This window comes from Vipera berus (genome assembly GCF_964194415.1).
Source record: "Vipera berus genome assembly, chromosome: 3".
Classification (NCBI taxonomy): Eukaryota; Metazoa; Chordata; class Lepidosauria; order Squamata; family Viperidae; genus Vipera; species Vipera berus.
This window is the reverse complement of record NC_138204.1, coordinates 199,683,353-199,709,726: the sequence shown is the minus strand read 5'-3', so window position 1 is coordinate 199,709,726 and position 26,374 is coordinate 199,683,353.

The following is a 26,374-nucleotide window of genomic DNA, read 5'->3' as shown; positions in this document are numbered from 1 at the left end:
CAGCCTAGTTTAAATACCGGAAAAACCAAAGAGATCATTGTTGATTTCGGAAAAGGCATCCTCTCCATCCAGAAGACAGCACGCAAGCGTTGCTTGAGCAGGGTCTGTAAGATTATCTGCGACACTACACACACACACACACACACACACAAACACACATATGTGTGTGTGTGTGTGTATGTGTGTATGTGTATAGGTGTTTGTGTGTGTGTGTGTATATATATATATGTGTGTGTGTAAATTTTTTAAATTGCTAATTTGTCCCATGTTTGGGGCCTAGCAAGGTAATCTAATAGTTAGCGACGTTTCGACGGAATCCCATCCGTCATCATCAGGCTGGTGGCTTCTGCTTCCTTCTTCTGGGAGAAGCATGTGGCTGTTTGTTCCTCTTTTTTAAACTGCCAGAGGGGGTGTGTTCTGTGGGTGGAGGTGTGCTCTGATTGGGTGGGGGAGTAAGTGTGTTCTGATTGGGTGGGAGTGTGTTTTGAATGGTGGGTGTGTTCTGATTGGGTGGGGGTGTGTTTTGAGTGGATGGGCTGGTCTCAGCTGCCAGCCTTAGACCTGAGCTGGTGAGTTGTGCTGCTTTTGTTCGGCTTCGTGTTTGTGGTGGTGCCATGTTTTTATAGTGGGTGTCAGTTTGCTTATTGTGTGGTTTGGAGGGGTTTAAAGTGGCTGATGTTGCAGCTGTAGTTAGGTTTCTGTTTTGTGGTTGTGCCTTGTTATCATTGTGAGTTCGGATTTGCTTTTTGAATGGTTGTGTGGTGGTGATGTCATGTGGTGTTATCATGACTTTGGGTCTATCATTCTTGGTGGTTGGGACTCGAATAACCAAAGATCCACATACGAACACCCGCGAAAACCTCAGAAAACATATATATATATATATAGGAAGGGACGTGGTGGCTCAGTGGGTTAGGATGCTGAGCTTGTCGATCAGTAGGTCGGCAGTTTGGTGGGTCGAATCTCGAGTGCCGCGTAACAGAGTGAGCGCCTGTTACTCATCCCAGCTTCTGCCAACCTAGCAGTTCGAAAGCACGTAAAAATGCAAGTAGAAAAATAGGGACCACTACGGTGGGAAGGTAACAGCGTTCCGTGCACCTCTGGTGTCTAGTCATGCTGGCCACATGACCACGGAGACGTCCTTGGACAAGTGCTGGCTCTTTGGCTTTGAAATGGAGATGAGCACCGGCCCCTAGAGTTGGAAACGACTAGCACGCATGTGCGGGGGAACCTTTACCTTTACTATATATATGGGATGCGGTGGCTCAGTGGGTTAGGACGCTGAGCTTGTCAATCAGATGGTCGGCAGTTTGGCGGGTCGAATCCCGAGTGCCATGTAACAGAGTAAGTGCCTCAGACTTTATTTTCATTTGGTTATTGCCAAGCACTAAAGCAGGGGCCTTCTGAATGTAAATCATCTACTTGATTTATCTACGTGAAATATCAGAGGTTCTACTTTATCACTTTTTTACATTAAACCAAATCCCCATCATTATATCCTGACAATGAATTTCAGGATTTTTTCTTTTACAGTTAGTCCTTGACCTACAACTGTAATGAAGCCTATAACTGCAGGGACAGTGCTGCCACCATAAAACAGTTGCTTTAGGAGATGAGTGTCGTAAAATATTAATAAAAATAAATAAATAAATAAATAAATAAATAAATAAATAAATAAATAGTAAATTTAAGTGAATTTGAAACAGTTGTATGTAGTTTTTAACTTTGAACTTCTGTTATGTGACCAGTCATACCTCAAGGACTACCTTGATCTGATGTTCATGTTTTGGCCATAGACCATAAGAATGCATCCCAGGTGATTGTCAGTTCTATTTGGCTATTATTTCCATGGTTCACCATTTAGATAATGAGCAACCTGGAAAAAGTTGCCCAAAGCCTCTGCATGTGGCAATATAGAAAAAGTTTATATGGACAGAGTCACCATCTGCATTGATTTAACATGGGCTGTGGCCACTGTATTGTGCGCTCTCAAGCAATCGTACGTGAAACTGTTGCTTATTGTTTTTGCTTAATGGAGACTGGTGCAATTCCAGCGAATGGGCCCAGATTTTTAATCTCTTCCAGACTCACAAGGTTTTAAAAATTCCGTTTGCACTAGTCCGCAGAGAGATTTCATGCAGAGTAAAAGCTTTTTACAGTCATAGCTGAGATGGATGAAGCAAATCTAAAGCTGAGTACAGTAACACAACTGTGTTTCTTCTGCTTTGCAAAGCGCTCATTCTTTGATTACTTGTGGATGAAATATGTCAGTAAAGGGAGGGTGAACAAGAGAAAGAAAGAAAGAAAGAAGAGCTTCTTTAGGGCAAGCAGAGAAGCTGTCAATTTTACCCTCTTTATGAGATGTTTATAGCTAGGATCTAAACTCTGAAAGCAGGAGGTTATAATTTAATTGTAGAGGCAGCCTTTAGGAGAGGACAGGAACAGTGTTGCTGTAATAACTGTCAGTATCAGGAAAGAATTTATGGCAAAGTGTCAATCTCTTGAAAAGTAAAAGGCAGCTTGCCAACTGCCAGTGCCTATGGATAATAGAAGCAAGATGGAGATTCCTGGGGAACCAGCCAGCAAAACTCAGAGAAAGGAACCGTTCTACTGCTTACTCTTATATGACCGTAACCAAGGAAACATTTTTAATCGATTTAATGGGAATAAAAATGGACACCTCTTATTTTTATGATGTAAGGTTTTTGAGGCATATGTCAGGGTTTGAAGAAGGAGTCTGGGGATAACTTGTTTTCTTCTTTTAGCTGAAAATATGTCACAGCCATAGTAATTGGCTCATTCTGTTTTTGTTTGTTTTGGTCACCATATTATAAAGTATATCATATATATTATATTATAAAAAGATGTTGAGACTCTGGAAAGACTGCAGAAAAGAGCAGCAAAAATGATTAGAGGGCTGGAGGCTAAAATATATGAAGAATGGTTGCAAGAATTGGATATGTCTAATCTAGGGAAAAGAAGGACTGGGATGACATGACAGCAACATATTTGAGGGGCTGCCAGAAAGAAGAGGGAGTCAAGACAAAACAAGAAACAATGGATGGAAATAATCAAAGAGAGAAGCAATCTAGAACTGAGGAGAAATTTCCTATTAGTGAGAACAATTAACCAGTGGAATGGCTTGCCTTCAGAAATTGTGGGTTCTCCATCACTGCAGGATTTTAAGAAGATACTGAACAGCCACTCATCTGGAATGATATATTGTTCTAACTGTCAGGAAATTTCTCCTTAGTTCTAGGTTGCTTCTCTCCTTGATTATTTCCCATCCATTGCTAATTGAGGTCATTACAGACAATTGCTTTATTCTGGCAAAATTGTTTATAGGCAAACAACAATAAAGGAACTACTCAGATATAACTCCCTGTGTCATTCTTGATTCTTTGGGCCTGACAGTTGTGTCATTATACAAAGTAATTGCCTTGGGCCTAAGGAACCAAAACTCTCTCTACTGACTTTCTTTCCTAAATTCCCAACACTAGCACAAATTTTTTGGCTTCCCTTCTCCCATAGCTACTAGCAATTTTATTGTGTATGACAAATACTGTAGCAATACTCCAGCTGCTTTTTGTTGTGGAATTGAGAAATAGTGCACCTGATTCTTTATTTCAGGTAGCAAAACATCTAGTGCATGTTGTAATTGTATGCTATCATGATTATTTTTCTTGGAGATTAATGCATCATTGATTGGCTGTAGAGGTTTGCTTTAGTTTGTATTAATTTTTAAGGCAGTTTGAAATTTTTTAAGCAAAGACTGCCCATTTCTTTGTTTAGCACAGAGCATTTAAAATGTGCTTAATGGCAAATCCCAAAGCACAGATTCTAGTTCTCAGTGAGATTTAACAAAAGCTAGTTGCACTCTCTGGTTTTTGTTGAAGAACGCTATGGAGGAAATTATCTTCATTTAGGAAGAACATTTTGAAAGTTTGTTAGAATGTGGAGTTTCTTCTGCAACTCCATCATGAACAAATCATGGCCAATCTAGGTGAAAAGCTAATATACAAATATTAATATCAGTGCAGCATATATATTATTATTTTAATTCACTAAATTGTGCCCTCTAACAATTTATGGCATTTAAAACCCCACTGTGAAAATTTAATGCAGATGAATTGGGGGTCTATTGCCAACAGTCTTTAAGGCCAAAAAATACTTCAGTTTTTAACACTTCAATTTGGTCAAATATTTAAAATACACAAGGTAACTTTTCTCTGGCTAAAAACATACACATACTAATAATACTTGTTCCTGGAAAAACAGCCAAAGAGATAACTGTTCTGGCATGTACTCAATTATGGAAGAGATTGTACCAAGATTCCAAAGACATAAATGTCCCAGATTAGTGATTCCATATATTCAGAGGTGTAAAATCTGTCCTGACTTTTATTGTTATATTGCGAAGTACTTGGCAAAAATGAGAGCTTGGAGACATCCATACAACCTTGTGCCATTTTTAAAATGTCCCCAAGCTCTGTGATGTGCAAAGGGAAATCCTAATAGTAGTGTCCTCTTGCAAATTTTCATCTGTATCTATAGAATCATGAGGCACAATGCTGGAGATTTTAGGTTTAAGGCATCAGGATAGAAAACATGAGGCCATGATTTGTTGTCCTGGTTTAGGCAGGGGTGAGTTTGGGCCAATAACTCTCAGTCCTAGGAAGTAGACAATGGCAATCAACTTCCATAATCTTGTTAAGAAAACTGCAAGGAATTGTACAGGTGGTTGCCAGGAGTCAACACTGACACAAAAGCACAATAATCAGAACAATAAAAATGCCTAAGGAAAAATGTAAATCTAAAGAAGGATAAACATTACTATAGCAACGTCCTCTTGCATTAGATGAAGCCATCCCTTGCTTAAGTAGAAACAGTGAGTTCAGGATGATCACGCGGCTGTTACTTTAGAAGTAGTGATTTTATCCAGAATCACCATTAGGATCAAACTGATAGAATAGACATCACCACCTCCATTAGAAACTTGTGGCAGACCATTGGAATGGTTCCAGCCTTGTGAAGACAATGGATGGCTGTCAGTCACAAGCAAGACAGATACCGTGTTTCCCCGAAAATAATACCAGCTCTCTCTTTTTATTTTTACCTCCAAAAGAGGCACCAGATCTTATTTTCAAGGTGTGTGTGTGTGTGTGTGTCTTTTTTACTCACGTCCTTCACCAACAGCCCCGCCCAGTCAGTCCACTTCTTTTGCAGCCGAAGGAACAGCTTCATTCTGCAGCTGCATTCTGGCCTGCATTTCGCAGTCAGGCCTTTCCGGAAGGCCTCAATACATAGCTCAGTTTTTGGCTGCAGTGGCTTTTCCAGAAATGCAGGCCTGACTGAGAAATGCAGGCCTGGCTGCAGAGGTTGCCTCAGAAGAAGTGGGCTGGCAAGGAGAGGCCTGGCTGCAAGGTAAGTGGGTGTGGGGCGGATGGGGCAGCTCCACCCCCTGCCCCCACCTTAGCTTGATTTTTAAATGTGTGCCTCACCACAAAACTAGGGCTTATTTTTGGGGTAGGGCTTATATTAGGCCCACCCCCAAAATCAAGCTAGGACTTATTTTCGGGGTAGGCCTTACTTTCCGGGAAACGGTAGATCCCAAACAAGATCTCACACTAGACCAATATCACACTATTTACCCAGAAACTGAATGCAACCTTAAAAACTAAAATTTTGATTTCATATGGTGGCTATAACGTGGTCATCTGGATTTTGCCTTAGAGAGGGAACTCTATTTGACATATCAGATGTTATATTTTTTCATTAACCAAAAATTATACTTTTCATTTTGGGGTTGAAAGCACATAGTGTTTAGGAGTACAACACATATGGATATGAGTAGCTTGGTCAGATTTGTGAGGTTGTCCTTTAATCTTTGTATTTATTTTTTTTGGTGTGTTTGATATCAACTTTAGAATCAGAATAGAGCTAGAAGGGACATTGGAGGTTTTCTAGTCTGACCCCCTGCTCAAGCAGGAGATCATATGCCATAAAACCTCCAGTGATAAAGCACCCGCAACTTCTGAAGGCAGGCTGTGCCACTGGTTAATTGTCCTCACTGTTAGGGAATTTCTCCTTAATTCCAGGTTGCTTCTTTCCTCGATTAGTTTCCATCCATTGTTTCTTGCCTTGCTTTCTGGTGCCTTGGAAAATAGGTTGAGCCCCTCTTCTTTGTGGCAGCCCCTCAAATACTAGAATACGGCTATCACATCATCCGTAGTCCTTCTTTTTTCTAGACTGGCCACACCTAAACTGTTCTTCATATATTTTTGTCTCCAGGCCCTTAATCATTGTAGTTGCTTCTCTTTGCACTTTTTCTCATTACGAGAAGATTTATGTTAAGTCGGGTTCATGAATTGATGAGACGCGAACATGAGGAGTATCAGGAGTCTTTATTAGATGGCAGCGTGATCTGAACTGAGGAACAAAGGTTACCTGGCTTGTTTTATACCTGTCCAGGTGAAAGCCTGGCCAATAAGTTTAAACTCAGGTTTCCCGCCGGTGGGGCGGCCAATCCCTTTAAATCCGGCTTTCCCGCTGAACGCTGTTCCTGCATGGAGCTGTCCAGCTCCGCGCTTCCTTATTCGGCTGCTCCACATGTATGCTAGCCCAGCGTACACTGCAATTTAAGTCTACTTATATCTACAAGATGATTTAAGTCTATTTCTATCTACAACATGATTTAAGTCTATTTCTTTTTACAACATGATTTTCCTCTGTTTCCCACCAAAACATGGTAGAATCAATGGTTTTCAGCAACCACAACCATAAGAATCTCCAATCATTGGCCGGCAGACCATTCACCCTATGCTCAACCTTATACTATCAATATTTGGTAGATAAATATTTCATTATTTATAGAAGTTACTATTATTACACGAAAGACACTCATGATAGTTAAAGTTTTAGTAATTAATTTCAGTATTTTTTTGTCTCATGCTGTATTGTAAGTTACATTGTGTTATGGCCTTTAAACAATATATAATTCTTTATGTGCAACACATACTGGATAGAAGATTTCTAGATGAGCTTGTTGTCTCCAGGCAGTTTCTAAATCGAACATATAAAATAGTTTTTTTTTTAAACGAGATGGTGGTGGATGGGATAAATGCAGTTCTTCACTTGAAACATGCTATGATTCATTTGTTCTTATAAAATTAACCTTATTTATTTATTACCTTGATTTTGACAGAATCTGGGCATCAATAAAATACAACATGCAATGCAAAATTAAACAAAATGTGATTGGGTTTGTGAAAGATGCCAGCAGGAGCTAAGAGAAAATTTATACTGAAATGGTATATGGTTTCCGGCTTGAGAAGGGGGTTGGACTAGAAAACCTTCAAGGTCCCTTTCAACTCTGTTGTTCTGTTATTCTATTATTCTGTTACTCTGTTATAGAGCTGATTCTCAACAGACAACCAACTGTTTGAATTTGCAATGGCACTATGGAAAGTGACTTATGACCATTCCTCACACTTATGATTATTGCAATATCCCCACTGTCATGTGATTAAAATTTGGGTGCTTGGCAACTAGTATATATTTATAGAATAGAATAAGAGTTGGAAGGTACCTTGTAGGTCATCTAGTCCAACCCCCTTCCCAAGCAGGAGTCCCTACACCATTTCTGATAGATGGCAGCCCAGTCTCTTCTTGAAAGCCTCCAGCGATGAAGCACCAACAACATCTGAAAGCAGTCTATTCCATTGGTTGATTGTTCTCACTGTCAGGAAATTTCTCCTTATTTCCAGGTTGAATCTCTCCTTGATCAGTTTCCATCCATTATTCCTTGTCTGGCCTTCAGGTGCTTTGGAAAATAGATTAATCCCCTCCTCTCTGTGATAGCTGCTCAAATATTTATGATGGTGCAACATCCTGGGGTCATTTGATCACCATCTGCGACCTTCCTAGCCAGCTTCCAATGAGCAAAGTCAATGGGGGAAGCTAAATTCACTTAATGACTGTATGATTCATTTAACAACTGCAGTGTTTGCTTAACAACTGTGGCAAAAAAGTCATAAAATTGGAAATGCCTCACTTAACAAGTGACTTCCTTAGCACCTGAAATTCTAGTTCCAATTGTGATAGCAAGGTGAGAACTACCTGTACCCAGGTAATATTGCTAACGATCAGGGCTACTAGATCTGAGTCCTAGAATCCGAAAAGACCTGTAGAGGGCAGTAAGTTTTTTGTTTCACTTTGCTGCCACCTAGTGGTCATGCGGATTTTGCAGCCTCGGTTTAGCGGCCCTACTGTATGTAGTGATTAACTCCATAGAGGTAGGATTACAACAATGAAAAACCAACTTCAGTGTATTCAAGAAACCCTAGGATTTTCCCAGACTGTGCTGAATGCCCTTTGGCTCAAGCTGCTAGACAAATCTTAGAAGGACAGAAGTTTTATTCTATCTTCTACTTTAAGATGAATTCCCCAGTGTGGTCATTTTTTTATGTTGGCTTTCTGACCAGGAAAGGAAGTAATTTACTGACAAATATCATGCGTCAATGTTAAATTAATTTTTAAATTTTGAGCATATGGAAAAAAATGTAAGAAAAAAAAGCAACTCCATGTGAAAGTACGAACCCACTGCAAAGCATAGACTGCCATCTCTGAAGGCCAATAATTCAAGCACTTTCATTTTAATTCCAATTTAAAACTCTTTTGGGAAGCATTTAGAGGTTTAGTCACAAAGCAGCTGCTGAGCCCTGAACTTCCTCAAGACGGGAACAGCTGATCCCAATAAATAAGTAGCTTCTCAGCTGAGGCTCTTCATATCTGACCTACTTTAGAAGAAGTCTCTTAGCAGCACCTCAGAATGATCAATTCCCCCCAAGTAGTTCAATCCACTAGATATCTAATATTGTTTCAAACTACACAAGGTCTTTCTCTCATGAGAGTATTTCCCAGGTGATGTTCATAAAAATGCCTCTTCCAACAAAGTACAATTCAAAAGTCGGCCTCCATGGGAAACCACATGTGCAGTTGAGCATCTCTGGGGAGAAACAATATCTAACCACAGTTACATACATTTTTCTGTGTGATAAATCATTACTGTGATCTATCTGTCTCAATTTAACTGTCAATTTGATTATAATAGGTCTTTTTTAAAAAAAATGAGGGTGATGGTGGAAGAGACACTAAAACACTCTTAAGGCTGGGGTGTCCAACGTTGACATCTTTAAGACTTGAGGACTTCAACTCCCAGAATTGGAAAAAAAAATCTGTCTTAAGTTGCCAGGGATGGATATTCCTGTCTTAGGAAGCACAATATATTTCTTCCTGACTTTCTCAAGCTTTATTTCTTCACTTTTTTTTAGTTTCCTTACAAACCAGTATCTTTGCTGCTTATCATAGTTTTTGCAGGTTTTTTTTTAAAAAGGTGCTATCCTTTTCTTTTAGAAAAATAGATTCAAATCAAAATAGCAACTATTTCTAGGAATATAGGAATGGGGATAAGAAATGTCCTCATGAGTATGTATAAAGCTGTGGCTTTTTTTGTGACATGTATTGTGATGTCATTTGCATGTATGACTGGAATGGAGCTTGTAATCCACGGGTGTCAAACTTGATCACGGCGTGTAACATATTGTGACGTATCACATCGTGTTTGCCTTTGCGGAGCTGGGATGGGCATGGCCTGTGCATGATGCATCCGGCCCACAGGGAGCCATTTTGACACCCCTGTTGTAATGCAGTGGCAAATTTAGTCATCTTGGTGACAGTAGTGTTGATGTCAAGTTGGCGTAAGAACTTGGAGAATATTGTTTTGGCATCTTGTAATTGGCCCAGCTGAGATTAGAAACAGAACAAAGCAATATATCTTTAGGTTAGCAGAAAACAAACAAAAATGTTAAATTTGGTTCACCATTTCTTTTTATGTATGGGAGAGGAGAAACATACTTGCATGTTCATGCCTCTGAGTTTTATTACCTTCTGACATCCAATAAGCATTAAAAACATGTTGATAAGCCACATTGGGACTATTTAAAGTACCTAACCTGGCTAATTTTTTTTACTTTTAAACACATGTATGCTTCTACACATTCATATGGACAGTGCATGTGATGCTCACTTCCTTCTTTCCTTCCTTCCTTCCTTCCTTCCTTCCTTCCTTCCTTCCTTCCTTCCTTCCTTCCATCCATCCATCCATCCATCCATCTATCTACTATATCTGTCTACTATAGAGAGCGTCCTCTCATATGGTATTGTGGTTTGGTATGCTGGTCTGACAGCCGCGGACAGGAAAGTATTACAGAGGGTAGTGAGCACAGCACAAGACATTGTGGGCTGTTCCCTGACACCACTGGATGACATCGCCAGGGCTCGTTGCCTTGGAAGAGTGAGGAAGATTCTCAGGGATGACTCACACCCTGGACGGTATCTCCTTACTCTCCTACCATCCGGTAGGAGATATAGGAATATAGCCAGCCGTACCAACAGGCTGAAAAATAGCTTTTATCCGTGGGCTGTTAGGCTTTTAAATGGGACATAATCTTATGCAGAATTGACTTGGGAGGCCGGTGTGTGGTGTAGTTGGTTCACATGGTGTGGTAGGATGGAGGGTTTGTTGTCACTGTGTGTTGGGGGGAGAGAGCACGGGGGGAGGCTCAGCTAATCTCAATGTACACATGTTGTACTTTGACAATAAAGGTTTATTATTTTATTATCTATCTATCTATCTATCTATCTATCTATCTATCTATCTATCTATCTCTCTCTCTCTCTCTCTCTCTCTCTCTCTCATAGGACCACGGTGGCTCATGTGGTTAGGACACTGGGTTGGAGGTTAGCAAGCCTGAGTTTGAGACCTGAATGGTAGCATGGGGTAGGGTTGAACTCCTATCCTGTGCTCCAGTTCCTGCTGGGGACATTAAATAAGCTCCCAACTGGGAGTTCCCAGGGCAACGGTAATGTCACTGGCTAATCCTTTCAACCCCTTCCTCCCTCCCTCCCTCCCTCTCTCTCTTCCAATGCTTACATAAATATCTCTAGTACAGGGGTAGGCAACCTTGGCTCTTTTATGACTCATGGACTTCAACTCCCAGAATTCCTGAGTCAGCTATGCTGACTCATGAATTCTGGGAGTTGAAGTCCATGAGTCATAAAAGCCGAGGTTGCCTATCCCTGCTCTAGTATAACCAACACAAATTACGTAAACGTGCGTACAAACCAGCATACTTTCCATAACTCTTCACTAGAGTCAGTATTACCACAGACAGGGAAGAGAGAAAAGAAATGTTTAATTTTTAATCCAGTTGGATGTTTTTACTTGGATCAATATGAATATAATTGCTTTTTTGCATACTTAAGTTTGTGTTCCTTAATATTTTGGAACCTATACCAGCCTCATCCCTCATTATGGAATATCAGTAGTTGAATATTGAATATACAGGATGATAAAGTTTTATGCGAAAAATAGGCAGTTTTGTTAATTTAAACAAAATAGAATTGAAGGAAGCTGCCTGCACCTAAACTGTTTGAAAAAAAGCAGAACGGTTAAAAAGCTAGCAAGTTCTTTGCTTTCACACAGATTATCTTTTGATTAGCTGAAATTATGTAAGAGTAATCTTGGGAATTATCCCGCTCTACTGGGAAAGTGATGCACTGTGTCCAACGATAAGGAGTTTACAGCTGAAGAACCATCTTTTAAAAGCCTTGCCTTCCTTGCAGTGACACTAGATGGCGCAGTAGAGCAACTTTACGGCTTTTTGAGAGCAGTGAAGCTAAGCTGTTGATAATTATTTCAAAACTGCTGTGTTTGGTTCAAGTACCATCATAAAATCTAACAAATTAATTCTGGCACCAACTTATGAGGACCAGAGCTCTCTCATAAAATGTGTAAAATATTATTATCTGTTTGCAGACAAAAGACAGAAAAGGATTTAGAGAGAAGAACCAGATTTTCAGATTGATTATTAATCAGAAAGGTAAATCAAAACATTTGAGCAGGTAAGCGAGTTGTCCCACTGTGCACATATATCATACACACCCAAAGAATTAAGCTGAGGCAGAAATGATCAATCTCTGACTGGCAATAAAGTACTAATACCACTCTACAATGCTTTGGTAAGGCCACACCTGGAATACTGCATCCAGTTTTGGTCACCACGATGTAAAAAAGATGTCGAGACTCTAGAAAGGGTACAGAGAAGAGCAACAAAGATGATTAGGGGGCTGGAGGCTAAAACATATAGGGAACGGTTGCTGGAATTGGGTATGTGTAGTTTAATGAAGAGAAGGGTGAGGGATGACATGATAGCAGTGTTCCAATATCTCTGGGGCTACCACAAAGAAGAGGGAGTCAAGCTATTCTCCAAGGCACCTGAAAGCAGGACAAGAAGCAACGGATGGAAACTAGTCAAGGAGAGAAGCAACCTAGAACTAAGGAGAAACTTCCTGACAGTTAGAACAATTAACCAGTGGAACAACCTGCCTCCAGAGGTGGTGAATGCTCCAACACTGGAGGTTTTTAAGAAGATACTGGACAGCCATTTGCCTGAAATAGTATAAGGTTTCCTGCCTGAGCAGGGGGTTGGACTAGATGACCTCCAAGGTCCCTTCCAACTTTATTATTATTATTATTATTATTATTATTATTATTATTATTATTATTATTATTATTAATAATAATAATAATAATAATAATATAATAATAATAATAATAATAATAATAATAATAATAATAATAATAATAATAATAATAATTTAGTTAACCAAGACAATATAAGGTATATGGACATCCAAGACTGGATAGCTGCTTCTTTTGGTGAACTACAAATAGTCTTTGACTTGCCACAGTTGAAACCAAAATTTATGTTGCTAAGTGAGAAAATCGTCGTGAGTTTTGCTGTATTTGACACAGTTGTTAAGTGAATCACTGCAGTTGTTAAGTTAGTAACATGGTTGTTAAGAGAATCTGGGTTCCCCGTTAATTTTGCTGACCCCTATGCGATGCAACCATCATAAATACATACCAGCTGCTAAGCATCTGAATTTTAATCTCATGATCATGGGGATGTTACAATGGTCATACATGTGAAGAAAGTCATAAGTCACTTTTTTTCAACGCTGTTGTAACTTTGAATGGTCACTAAACAAATGTTGTAAGCCGAGGATTACCTGTAATTACTGCCAATTTTTTTTGAAAGGATCACTTCTCTAATCCATCATTTTACTTCTATACTTCCTTTAAATCTTTTCTATTGTAGCATGGAAAAATTTATATCTGTTCATAGAAATGTATTTGCATCAGTTTTGTGTTCTCAGTATCATTTGTGACCCTTGATAGACTTTTACTTAAGTGTCCATTTCAGAACTCTTTTTTTAAAAAAAGCATAAATACCATATAGTATAGTTTTCTCTGTAGCACTGTAATTAAAAGTTAGGAAGGCTATTAAGATCTGGTTGTTTTAGTAAGCTTTGGGAGATAAAGTAGATTTGCTGTTATGAAATTTCATAACATGTTTGTAATGACAGCATTTTCTTGGCACAATAGCAGTAATGATTATCAAGAACTATTGTTACAGATTTTTTTTGAACCCTTGTGACAAAGGTGGAATATACACACTGATGAGAGCAATGAATTGTAACTAATGTAATTTATAAGCCTGAACAATGAATAAAAAATAGAATGTGTTGTTTATTGACCATTCACAGATTGTACGTTGTTGAGTAGGTGTCTAAATATGCAAAGAGAAAACATAGTATCAAAATGACAAGTGTGTGTGTGTGTGTGTGTATTCTGTCCAAGATGTGGTAAGATGAAACGAAAGCAGTTGGATATTTCATGAGCTCACTAGACTTTGTATATGTAAGAACACAGAACAATTTTAGAGAACTGCTGATGTGAGAGGATAATAATTAACACTGTCCATCTATTTCCACCCTGGCCACTACTAATGATATCATTAGAGTAGGTAATTTAAAAACTGGCGATCAACTTAGTTTATCCAATAATTACTATAGACAGAAACATGGATAGCCTATTCAGTGCCTCTGAGAGGTTTTTTTAAAAGTTCATTAACTGACAATTTTAACTGCAAACAGAGTTTGTTATTTGTATTTTTATTTTATGGGAGCTTCAATGAGCCAAGATAAGAGCAAGTGAAATGTTGAGCAAGGACGACTACTAAGTCACTACTAAGACTACCACATCTTTGGGATGATTACTAAGGGTCTTCAAAAGGTCTGCCATTGACCAGAACAAGACAGCTACAAGTAGCTGCTTGTTGCAAGATGTAGTTTCCCAGTTCTCCTCTGTTTTCTTTTGAGCAATTTGTCCTGCTTCCCCAATGCTAAGCTGCTGGCCTTAATGGAAAGGGTCTGTCAACAGTACTTATGTTAAATGCAACTACCAACCCAGTTGGGATAAGTGCTCGGCCTTGGGTCAACCTTGACTCAAAATCTTGCAAAAATTGCTTCTTAAATTAGCAAACTTTTGACCATGGGCAAATGCAAAAGTTAACTGTAAGCAAATTATTTGCAATTAAAACTGCCATTTTAACTGTACCAAGGTTAGAAAAGCTGGTCCTGTTACTGCATTTTACAGAAGAAAGATGGTTTAAATGAGGGTTTTCAAACTCTTTCAACTATTCTAAGATGGATTTTTTCCCCAGCTGCCATAACTGAAGCTTTCCCAGTAGCTAAATTAGAAGGTGGGCAGGTGATTTATAGCAATGTTCAAGTATTAGTTACTTTTAGAGGCCCATTTACCTCTTACTATAGAAATAGTAGGATGCAAATAAGTCAACTGAAGAAAGTGGGACAATTGTTTACATTTTACAAACTATTTATTAGGACTATCCAGACTTTGAAATAATTGGAATGAAATTCTTTAGAGATAGCATGAACACAGCATCTCCCAGCTATTCATTAAGGGAGACTGGCCTTCTTCATATATAGAGTATGTTTGAAATCTCAGATGCCATTACTCCTTTTATCAGATTTGAGTAGAAGTCTGAAAAAGGCCAGGCTTCCTTAATGAATAGCAAACAGGTGATGTTCTGATTGCAGTCTAAAGTAAATCTTCTTAATAAATGTCAACAAATGAAAAAAATTCACTATTTAGAAATAATATACATATTTTGTAAGGTTACCAGTTGATTTAAACCATTGCTGAAACATTGATGTTGTGCCCTATTACAAGAGTTCTCCTAAATCAGGGGTCTTCAAACTTGGCCCTTTTATGTGGACTTCAACTCCCAGGCATGCTGGCTGAGGAATTCTGGGAGTTGAAGTCCACAAGGGCCAAGTTTGAAGACCCCTGTCCTAAATGAAAGCATTGACGTGGGTTTAATTTCTGAATGAATCAAAAAAGCTGAATCAATCCAATTGGTACTTCTGACTCTGTTCAGAAAACATGTGTTTGCCAATGAACACATCATGTATGAACCTATCATATCTTCAAACTGACTGTGAATCTTTCCAATAAACTTGAAGACCCTAATTTGATTCAGTATTTTAAATTGCTTTGAAGTTTGGTTTGGCATTTTAGTCAAATTGATTCAATTATCTCAAAAAATCAATGTCTGAATCCTAGTATATCCAGAACAACTACCAACATCAAATTTTAAAGAACACTGGAACCCCCCCCCCAACGTAGTAATTATTTCATTTTTCTTTTTCAACTGGACTGCCATCTGTCAGAAATGGTGTAGGGACTCCTGCTTGGGCAGGGGATTGGAAATAATAATAATAATAATAATAATAATAATAATAATAATAATAATAATAATAATAATAATAATAATAATAATAATAATAATAATAATAATAATAATAAAGTTGGAAGGGACCTTGGAGGTCATCTAGTCCAACCCCCTGCTAAGGCAGGAAACCCTATACTATTTCAGACAAATGGCTGTCCAGTCTCTTCTTAAAATCTTCCAGTGTTGCAGCATTCACCACCTCTGGAGGCAGGTTGTTCCACTGGTTAATTGTTCTAACTGTCAGGAAGTTTCTCCTTAGTTCTAGGTTGCTTCTCTCCTTGACTAGTTTCCATCCATTGCTTCTTGTCCTGCTTTCAGGTGCCTTGGAGAATAGCTTGGCTCCCTCTTCTTTGTGGCAGCCCCAGAGATATTGGAACACTGCTGTCATGTCACCCCTCACCCTTCTCTTCATTAAACTACACATACCCAATTCCAGCAACCGTTCCCTATATGTTTTAGCCTCCAGTCCCCCAATCATCTTTGTTGCTCTTCTCTGTACTCTTTTTAGAGTCTCGACATCTTTTTTACATCGTGGTGACCAAAACTGGATGCAGTATTCCAGGTGTGGCCTTACCAAGGCATTGTAAAGTGGTATTAGTACTTCACGTGATCTTGATTCTATTCCTCTGTTAATGCAGATGATCTACAAGGTCCCTTCCAACTATTCTATTCTATTCTATTCTATTCTATTCTATTCTATTCTATTCTATTCTATTCTATTCTATTCTATTCTATTCTATTCTATTCTATTCTATTCTATTCTATTCTATTCTATTCTATTCTATTCTATTCTATTCTATTCTATTCTATTCTATTCTATTCTATTAAATCCTCAAGATAAATATAGTTTTAAAAATGTTCTCAATTGTATTCTTTTTTCCAGAATGTTCTGGCCATTATTTTGAGCTGGGAAAAGTAAAAGGTAACTGGTATAAAAACATAAATAAAGAACACCTATTGGCCAAACATTTCTACAACTTTTGCAATCCAGTTGACTGATACAGTATCCACAATGCTAAGGAGAAAAGGAGAAATAACTGTGAGTAAAGCCCATTCTTCTGAAACTGATGCATTTAGCACAATGTAGCACTGACAATGTTATACATTTATCCAGAACATAACAGATTAAAAGATAAGAGCCATGGTGGTGCTGTGATTAGAATGTAGTATTGCCAGGCTAACTCTGCCTACTGCCAGGAGTTCAATCCTGACCGGCTCAAGGTTGACACAGGCTTTCATCCTTCAAATGAGGACCCAGACTGTTGCAGGCAATATGCTGACTCTGCAAACTTACAGAGTACTATGAACCATTATATAAGTGTAAGTGCTATTGCTAAGTGTTATTGCTAAAGGGAAAGTGTTCAATAGAGTTTTAATAATATATTTTTAAAAAATTGAATATTAGCATTCAGTATCACTCAAGAAAACGATAGCCAAAAAAAGTAACAGCAAAAAAATGTATAAAACAATTGGAATGGCATCCATGAACGTAAATGTCAACTCTACAACAAACCTGCTACAGCCATCTTTGTTGTTCTAGGTTGCCACAAGAGGGGCAGGGGGAACAAGGTATTTTTGCTAGTCTAAACATGAGTAGGTCCCATGCGAACCAAGGTCATTCCCAGACAGTACTGGAGAAGGAGGGACGTCCTGCCAGAAAGCCTGCCAAGTAGTTCTATTGGAGATTGTTATTTATGGCTAACAGGAGGGTGAGAACTATTATGTTGAATTACTCTGAACCTTTGGGGGGATTTTAGATTTGATTTCCCTTTTGACCATGCCAACATCATGTATCCATTAAACTTGTTCTTTGAGGAAATCTCGTGCCTCGGAGTTCTGATTTATTTGGTTCCATTGATCGGAGCCTGGAAAGTAAATGTATATATCAAATTCTGAAAGATGACAGATATAATGCAAAAGTCACAGATATAATGTCATGATCTAAGGCCCACACATTTGCATATGTATGCAACTTCAACACACATACAAAGAGGTGCATTTTGAACTGCAATATCTTGCAGATTTTAATATACAGACCATTGATAGGTACTGGTTGGGTTAGTCATGCTGCCTGGAAATTTCATTCCCAGTAAATCCAACCTGAGGAAAATTGTTATAAACTGGAATAGGACATATCTATCCCTTATTAAGGGGCAATAATTTTATTGTAGGTACTTTTCATTGCTTTCTTTGTGCAATAATTTCAAGCAACAGCTTAAGTGTATGAACAGAGATGTATTGGACACAGAATGAGAACTTCAGTGCTGAGTGTTGAGATTATTACACACTTATGAATTACATTATGAAACCTCACCAGCTGCAGGTTCAATGCACAGAGTTAGGAAATCTTTCAGATGAAGATAAATGCAAGCATATTCTAAGAGTCATCATAAAGGTAAAGGTAAAGTTTCCCCCGCACACTTGTGCTAGTCGTTTCCGACTCTAGGGGCCGGTGCTCATCTCCGTTTCAAAGCTGAAGATCCAGCACTTGTCTGAGGACGTCTCTGTGGTCAAGTGGCCAGCATGACTAGATGCCAAAGGCGCATGGAACGCTGTTACCTTCCCACTGTAGTGGTCCCTATTTTCCTATTTTCATTTTTACGTGCTTTCGATGTGTAATAAATGAAATATGTCTTCATTTGTCATAATAGTTGTTCAAAAAGCTTTATCTACAATTTCTCATTAGCTTTGTTTTCAGAATATAAGGATTTTTTCTCTCTCCTCACTATATATAAAAAAATATACAGATTTTCCCACATTCTTTCCATGTTTAATGATAGATATGCTGCTGATAATAGACCTAAAACATAGCATGTATTTTATTGCTGTTCATTGAGCAAACCTAAAGCTAATTATTAGGTAGATTTTTAATAATCTTTTTTTTAAAAAAGGAATATAAGCATTCAGTACCACTTAAAAGAACTATTGCCTCAAAAGAAGAAAAAATAACAAGAGGGAAAAATTGTGTAAAACAATTGGAACCTACTTTTCAATATTACTTGGAAAAGGTTTGGCTAGAACTCAATCTTCTCTGGGGGGCTATATTCTTAGCAAGTGGGCTTAGCAATTTTGTAATCTCATTTTCAGAAACTAAAGGCCAAGGGTATTTGAAATCAGGGTCAACACATGTCTGGCAAATTGGATGCTTTTATATACAGAAGAAAGTATTTCAAAAGCAACAGATTGGATTTTTCCAATCCACTCATGTTTGGTTTGAATGTTTCTGAAGTAAAGGATGCTATTAAGGTATTATGTTTTTTTTTAAAAAAATATTTTTTTAAAAAAAATATTATTTTATACTATAATTTTATTAAAATAAGTTTAATTGGAAGATATTCAAAATGATCATAAATGGAATAAAGTTGGAGCAAAGAATATTGCAAAGAGCTCCTGACCTGTTCTTGTCTAAACATATGCTATCCAGTTATGGGATATCCTATTAGTAATGACTGATTATTTGAATGGATGGATGGATGTTATGTACGTGAAGATTAGAAGGTAAGGTTGTTCTTCATTGTGTCCAAAATAATAACATGAATAATCTCAATTACTATATAGGAAAAATGTAATAAGGCAGTTGAACATCATGAAACCTCTTATGGTAATTTTGTAGAGCAGGGACTGACCTCCATCAGCCACATAAGCAATGTGGGAGAACATTTTTGCAAATATCCTTGGAGATTTTCAGTCATCCAGGTCATGCTTGTCCCAAAGTGCTTTTTTCAAAAGGCAACTGGACTTTCTTTGTTTTGCTTGAAGATGTTTCAGTTCTCGTCCAAGAAACTTCTTCAGTTCTGACTGAATGGCATAGGCTGCCTGAGAATGGAAAAAATTATATTCCTTGCAGTCATCTGATTGTTAGCACCCTTTCTGAGAATTGTTGAGGCCATTTGGAGGTTTATCTGTACCCTCAGGGTCATCTGAACAGTGCAAATGGAACTCCTTCTTGGAGCAGAAGATAGGTGAGGTTGTATCTCTCCCTCTCTGTTGAGAGAGGACTGTTCAGTTTTCATGCAGATGGTCTCTTTTACCCCTATTTCAAACCAGTAGTCTTCTCTCTGCCCACAATGTGGACTTTGCTGTCTTCAAAAGAGTAACCTTTGTTTTTCAAATGCAGTTGGGAAGACAAAGGGAAGACAAAGACAGATGCTTCAAAGAATAAGTTGACCCTCTCTTATTTTTAGCAGACCCTTAGATATTGAAACACTGCTGTTATATCACCCCTAGTCCTTCTTTTCACTAAACTAGACATACCCAATTCCTGCAACTGTTCTTCGTATATTTTATCCTCCAGTCCCCTAATTATCTTTGTTGCTCTTCTCTGCACTCTTTCTAGAGTCTCAATGTCTTTTTTATATCACGGTAACCCAAACTGAATGCACTGTACATGGAGTACTTTTTAAAAAGTATCTGGAAGTAGCATCAGGTGCAGAATGCAGTGGCATGGGAACTTTGGGTACTCCTAGTGTTGCACTTGTAACACCTCCACTATATAAGCTGCATTGAGAACTGATTTGCTTTCAGGTCCAATTCATGGTGTTGGTTATTTCCTTTATAGCCCTTCATGGCATAGGCTACCTGAAGAACCATCTTATCCCAATTATATCAACTGATTCCACCTGATCAGGCATGAAGGGCAGGTTGTTGACTCATTTACTAAAGAATTTTGAGTGATGAAGTCAAGAAAGAGAGCCTTCCCTGCTGTCACCTCCACCCTTTGGAACTTTTTGATGTTGGCCCCTTTCTAGAACTTTAAGACTTAGGCCTCTCAACTAGCATGAGGATCTAATAGCAGTATTCAACTCTGGGGGTAGTTGTTGGCTTGAGGATGCTCCCTCCATCTTTTTAGCTTCTTAACTTTGTCTTTTTAACTTTGCCTATTTTTGTATAGATTGTACAGTTTTTATTTATAAAACTGCTCAGAGTCACTTTGTGAGATGAGCAATGTATAAACTTGATAAATAAATATATGAAATAAAATTGTAATACGGTACTTTATGTTTTTAATGATCAGTAAATTCTGGTTTGTGAATTGGCCTCAGATAACCTGGTTAGGCAAATTTGTAATAAAATTAGGACTCAAGAGAATTATTTTTTACCCCAAGTATGCTGTGGGGAACTTTTTGCATACTTCGCTGCACTGCCATTGTGTTGTGACCAAGCCCAACTTAGCTTAGTTTGAAAGTGAAAGAACAGATAATTATCAGCGAGTTTTCTTTCTAGAGTCTGACTGATCAGATACTTTCCTACCTCTTGAAAAGTTATTCCTGTAATTTCTTGAATGGGCATAGAAATAAGAGTATATTGAACTTAATTGAATGCATTATAAGTTGGCAAATCTGTTCATTTCATAAAGGAGGCATCAATCTGTCACTACTAATATTAGAATAAGACTGGGATAGGGATTAATGCAATCATTTTAAAGGTTAACTAGGTTTTATTCATTAAATATCTGTATGTAATTAAATTTGTGATAGTTTTCTTTTTTTTAACCTGAATCATTTTCAGAATAGTCCATAGCAGCCATTTTAAATTCGTATCACTGTCAGGACTTCAGAATTCCAAAACTAATAAACTTTTTCCTAATTAGCTTTGTGTTATTTTCATGCAAATCAGTGTCCTATTTTTTCAGTAATGCATTTGGTCTGGTTCAGCAGTGCAGAAGTGGCAATTACAGTGAACCAAACCAGGTCCTTATTATATACTTCTTGCAAATACTCAGCAATACCTGCCTCTAAAGCTGTTGTAGAAACAAATTCTGAACTGAAATCCACCCACTCTGTTTGTTGAATTGATCTCCCTCCACATAGAGATCTGTGACTCCAATAAGCTCACTAAGATAAGAGGTCAACACGAGGTGGTCAGCACCTGTTATCAAAGCAGTAATTCCAAAGGACAACATACCTCCCCTTTTTGTGTGTTCCTCAGTTCTAGTACAAAGCACACAGAGATACCAAAAGAAAATAGTATTTGTCACTCAGGGTTGAAATATGGAGTCTTTGATGACTCTACCCAACTAGTAACATCCTGAGTTCTAGAAGAAGGAAGGTTTGTTCTCTTGTTTATATACAGTGGTTAATGTCCAGCACTGATGATGTTACATTGCTGGGTAATGAAAGATATGCAAGGAAACAACTAAGCTCAGAGAGCATCAAGGATTTCATATCCAGAGATAGCCACATGTGATTCCATGGTTTTTTCACTGGGGTAAACAGGAGGGCATCTGTATTTCAATGAAAAGAAGGACTAGGGATGACATGATAGTAGTGAGCCAATATCTAAGGGACTGGCACAAAGAAGAGGGGGTAAATTATTCTTATTCTCCAAGGTACGTGAAGGCAGAACAAGCAGTAGATGGAAACTAATCAAGGAGAGTGTCAAGTCTGTCCCAGCTTGAGACCTTTAGGAAATAAAGACCTTTCACTCCATTTGTAGTGAAAGGTATAGTTTATAGTTTATTATATTTGTATACCGCCCTTCTCCCGAAGGACTCAGGGCGGTGAACAGGGCACATATAAAATACAAGGTACAAAAGTTAAAAAAAAGAATTAAATACAAAGCCCAAGCTAAAACAATAAATAATAATGTAAAACACCACAATAAAAAACCCCAACACATCCCCCATCAGGCCAGGCCGACTTGTTCAAATAAATAGGTCTTCAGATCGCGTTGGAAGGAGTGAAGGTATACTTTTACTAAAGCCAAGTGGTTACAACACAGGTAAAGACAGATCTGAGGATTCCTCAAATAATTTTCCCTTCTCCCAGGCCCTCCCTCCTGATCATCTTGTTAGTGTCCTTGGATTTTTCAGCCGTTGTCTCAGGTTGGCACTTCTGGTTGCTGTCATCCCTGCTCCCTGTATCCTTCTTCTCTCACCTCTCCATACTTTATGGCAGGTTGCCATCAAAGCGAAGCAGAGCGGATGGCAGATCAGACAGAGAGAAACAACCTAGAAGTAAGGAAAAATTTCCAGATAGAACAATCAATCAGTGGAATGACTTGCTTTCAGATGTTGTAGATGCTCCATCACTGGAGATTTTTAAAAAGAGATTGGACAACCATTTTTTATAGAATAATAGAGTCTCCTGCTTGAGCAGGGTATTGGACTAGAGGACCTGCCAGATTCCTTCCAATTCTATCATTCTGTTATTCTAATTGGGACCACTAGGAACGTGTCCCCTTTTCCAAAGAAGTTACATGCTCAGATCAATGTTGGATAGTATGGGAGAAGGTAAATGGAGAAAGTTCATTCAGAGTGACAAAAGTAGCTGATGCTGCTTAGCTATCTTCATCTATTTAAGCTTCTCTCCACCTAGTATTCCTACTCCTCTAGTCCTTGGGTGAAGGTAATTTGCTATTGAAGGGAGGAACTGTAAGATGACTATGGCCTTGGGATCATTATATTCAGTGCTTTTTTTGTAAAAGAAAAAGGTGCCGGAGCTCACACATGTCATACAACCCTCCTTGCCTACCCTACAAGGTTCCATCCAAAAAAGGTGCCGGAACTCCATTCTGAGCGTTCTATGAGAAAAAAAGCCCTGATTATATTACAGAACCAAGCTGGGCCAGCTACAATTGATATTTGAGAAGTAATGCAATAACTCCTCTGGCACAAAACATGCCTTGCCCTTCCCAACCCAGTTTATTTTTCTCAATTTATGCTACAATTGTAACTTCTGGAGCTTGTGGATATTCCCACCTCATGGAACTGCAATTTTCAACTCTTTCTTCAGTTCTCAGCTGACCATGGCTCACCCCAGCAAAATGCAATGCCTTCTAACAGACCATTTCATTTACCTAGTGATTTCTCAATTCGTTACACACATAAAGAAAAGGAAAAAAAAACCTGAAAATATAATCCTGAATAGCTTACCCACGTGTACTTATTTAATATGATTAAAGAAGCAGAACTTAACAAATAATTCATCCCACATGCAGGTGTAAAAGGAGTTGATACCACATCAAGGTTCCCACTGCTCAAGATGAGTGTTGTTTGGAAGATGTTGGAAAGAGTACACAATCTGGAAAGGAAGATCTGATGGTAATTTTCAGCCTCCTTTATTTCTGCCAAAAGCTAGGCTGTTTTCCAAAGGCTGATTGGTTCCAGATCTTTTCTAACTAACTCTGGTTTCTCTTTTTGGATTGGATCTCCTGGGCAATCATCCAATTTTGAATCATCAGGGAACCTTACTTACAATCTATCTAAGATTGACATCTAACTTAGGAAATGTGGCTTCCTTTGGCTTTCTGCTATAGTTTGCGTTTGCTCTCCAAGTTCCTAGTATTGTCTCCTTCCTTCATACTATTTTTACCAAAGATTACAACATAGGAAAGATAAACAGAAATGGATATAAAAGTAGGAATATATGTAATTGTGTGTGGAAATGACCTTGGGAGACAGGAGGAAGAGCCACAGTCTTTACAGCCATCACCTTTATAGCCCAGGAAAGTAGGGAGGGTCCCTCTTGTAATGTTTTCCCTGGGCTAAGCTGATTCCCACAGACTACTATAATATAAGCATAAAACCTAAAAAAAACAACAACCAGAAAGGGGGATTTTAGCATTAAATTATGATTCCACCCTTCCCCGCTAGAGTATTATTGCAATTACAAAACTTTTTTTTATTTCAGTATGGATGCCTATACCTTAAACACCATTATATATGCAGTCTAAATAACAGGGACTGCTCAAAGCTTGAAAAATCCCATTTGTCCTTCATTTCTAGGAAGGAGGACAAACAAAGGATGAGGGAAAAGTGAAAAAACCTTCTATACCCCTTGTCCACTTGGTTGATATCCTTATAATTTTACATTAAAAAAACAAAACAAAACCATATTTGCCTTTGTCCTTGAAAACCCTATTCATCCACTTCTCCAGTAGATATAATCCATCTGACATTGCCTTCCTTGATAAGAATGCTATCTTCTTGTCCTGTTTGTAGATTTCCCAGAAGCAAACATTAAAGACACACATTCCTGAATCGGGTGGCTCTTAAACTGATCTAGGTGAGACTTTCTTGTGTTTTGATAGTTTTCCACAATTGCTTGGCCTACTTTGGGGGTACCCTTTATAAAGTGAACTCTGTAAACATCTGCTAATGGGGTCTAATGAGCTTGACCAGTTATGGAAGCTATACTCCATGGAGAATTGGTCAGTGGATAAAAGTTCTGTTACATAAAGGAAGGTCCTTCTCATAATTCATCAACAAAGTTGCTTCCACTTTGGAAAAAAAGTTGCTTCCTATACAGTGACTATAACTATGCCACTGTGGCATTTCTCTTAATCAATATCTGTTCCTTGTGCAGTGAATTGTACCTCTAATTAGTCAAACTTTTCTTTTCAGCCAACCCCCCCCCCCCGACTATTATTTTATTTTACTGGCATTGGATTTCTAAAATTAGCTGACACTCAAAAGAGTCAAGAAGTCTTAATCTGAGATATAAATACTTTTATCCTCAGAAGAGACACTGACTGACTTATTAAGGATAATTCAGGAATACCACAACCCTTAAACAATAAGCACCAAATGCAACATTTTAGTTAAAAGTTAAAGACTATTAATTAAAGAGATATAAGCCTCTTCAATATCTTCTACTCTTTTGCTGTTCACATGCCAGACTTCAATTTCTGAATTTGATGCTGCAGCTCCATTTTTGTTTCAAAACATCATCACATATCAGTTCTTCAAAATGATTTAACAGGGCAGTTTAGAAAACACTAAAATTAATGGTTTTCTGTTGACATTATCAGGATTTCCCTTAAAACCTGATTAAATGAAGGAAATCCATTCTAGCTTAAGTGGTTACTGTGGAAACAGTTTCACTAAATAGGCCACAAGTGCAATGTCGTAAAAGGTAAGAAATATAATGGCATATTTGTACACTACACTCAAGTGTACATTAATGTCTTAGAGATGATTAGCAATTTTGTTAAGATGTGAGAATGCATCTTTTATTATGTATGCTTTAGTTAATTTTATTTGTAAATATTTGTAATTATTGGTAGTCTTTGCAGTTCTGATGTTTTACTTATCTTTAAATTCATCATTACATTATTATTAACATAATAAACAATGAGAGTTTCTCCTGTACAGAATCCCATCAGTAGAAAGCTAGCTTGAAAAACTTGTGAAACGTATCATCCGATAGATCCATGTTTCGTTGGAGGTAGAGAGTTGAGACAGATGGACATAACAGACAGATGGAGGAAGGGAAAGGGTTAAGGTTATTGGAATAGAGAGATAGGAGAGATATTGAAAAGTACACTGATTCTTAGCTTACTTTCTTGTCTATTCAGAAATTTAAGGACCTTGACTTAATAGTCTTCTTTTAAAGACATAGTAGAAAAGATGCTGTGGTGAAAAAGAGCAGGCTTAGGATGATCTGGCATACCATGTTACTTTGTTGTCGTTGTTGTTAGCTGTGAAGTCGTGTCCGACCCATCGCAACCCTATGGACAACGTTCCTCCAAGCCTTCCTGTCCTCTACCATCTTCTGGAGTCCATTTAAGCTCATGCCTACTGCTTCTGTGACTCCATCCAGCCACCTCATTCTCTGTCGTCCCCTTCTTCTATTGCCCTCAATCTTTCCCAGCATTAGGCTCTTTTCCAGTGAGTCCTTCCTTCTCATTAGGTGGCCAAAGTATTTGAGTTT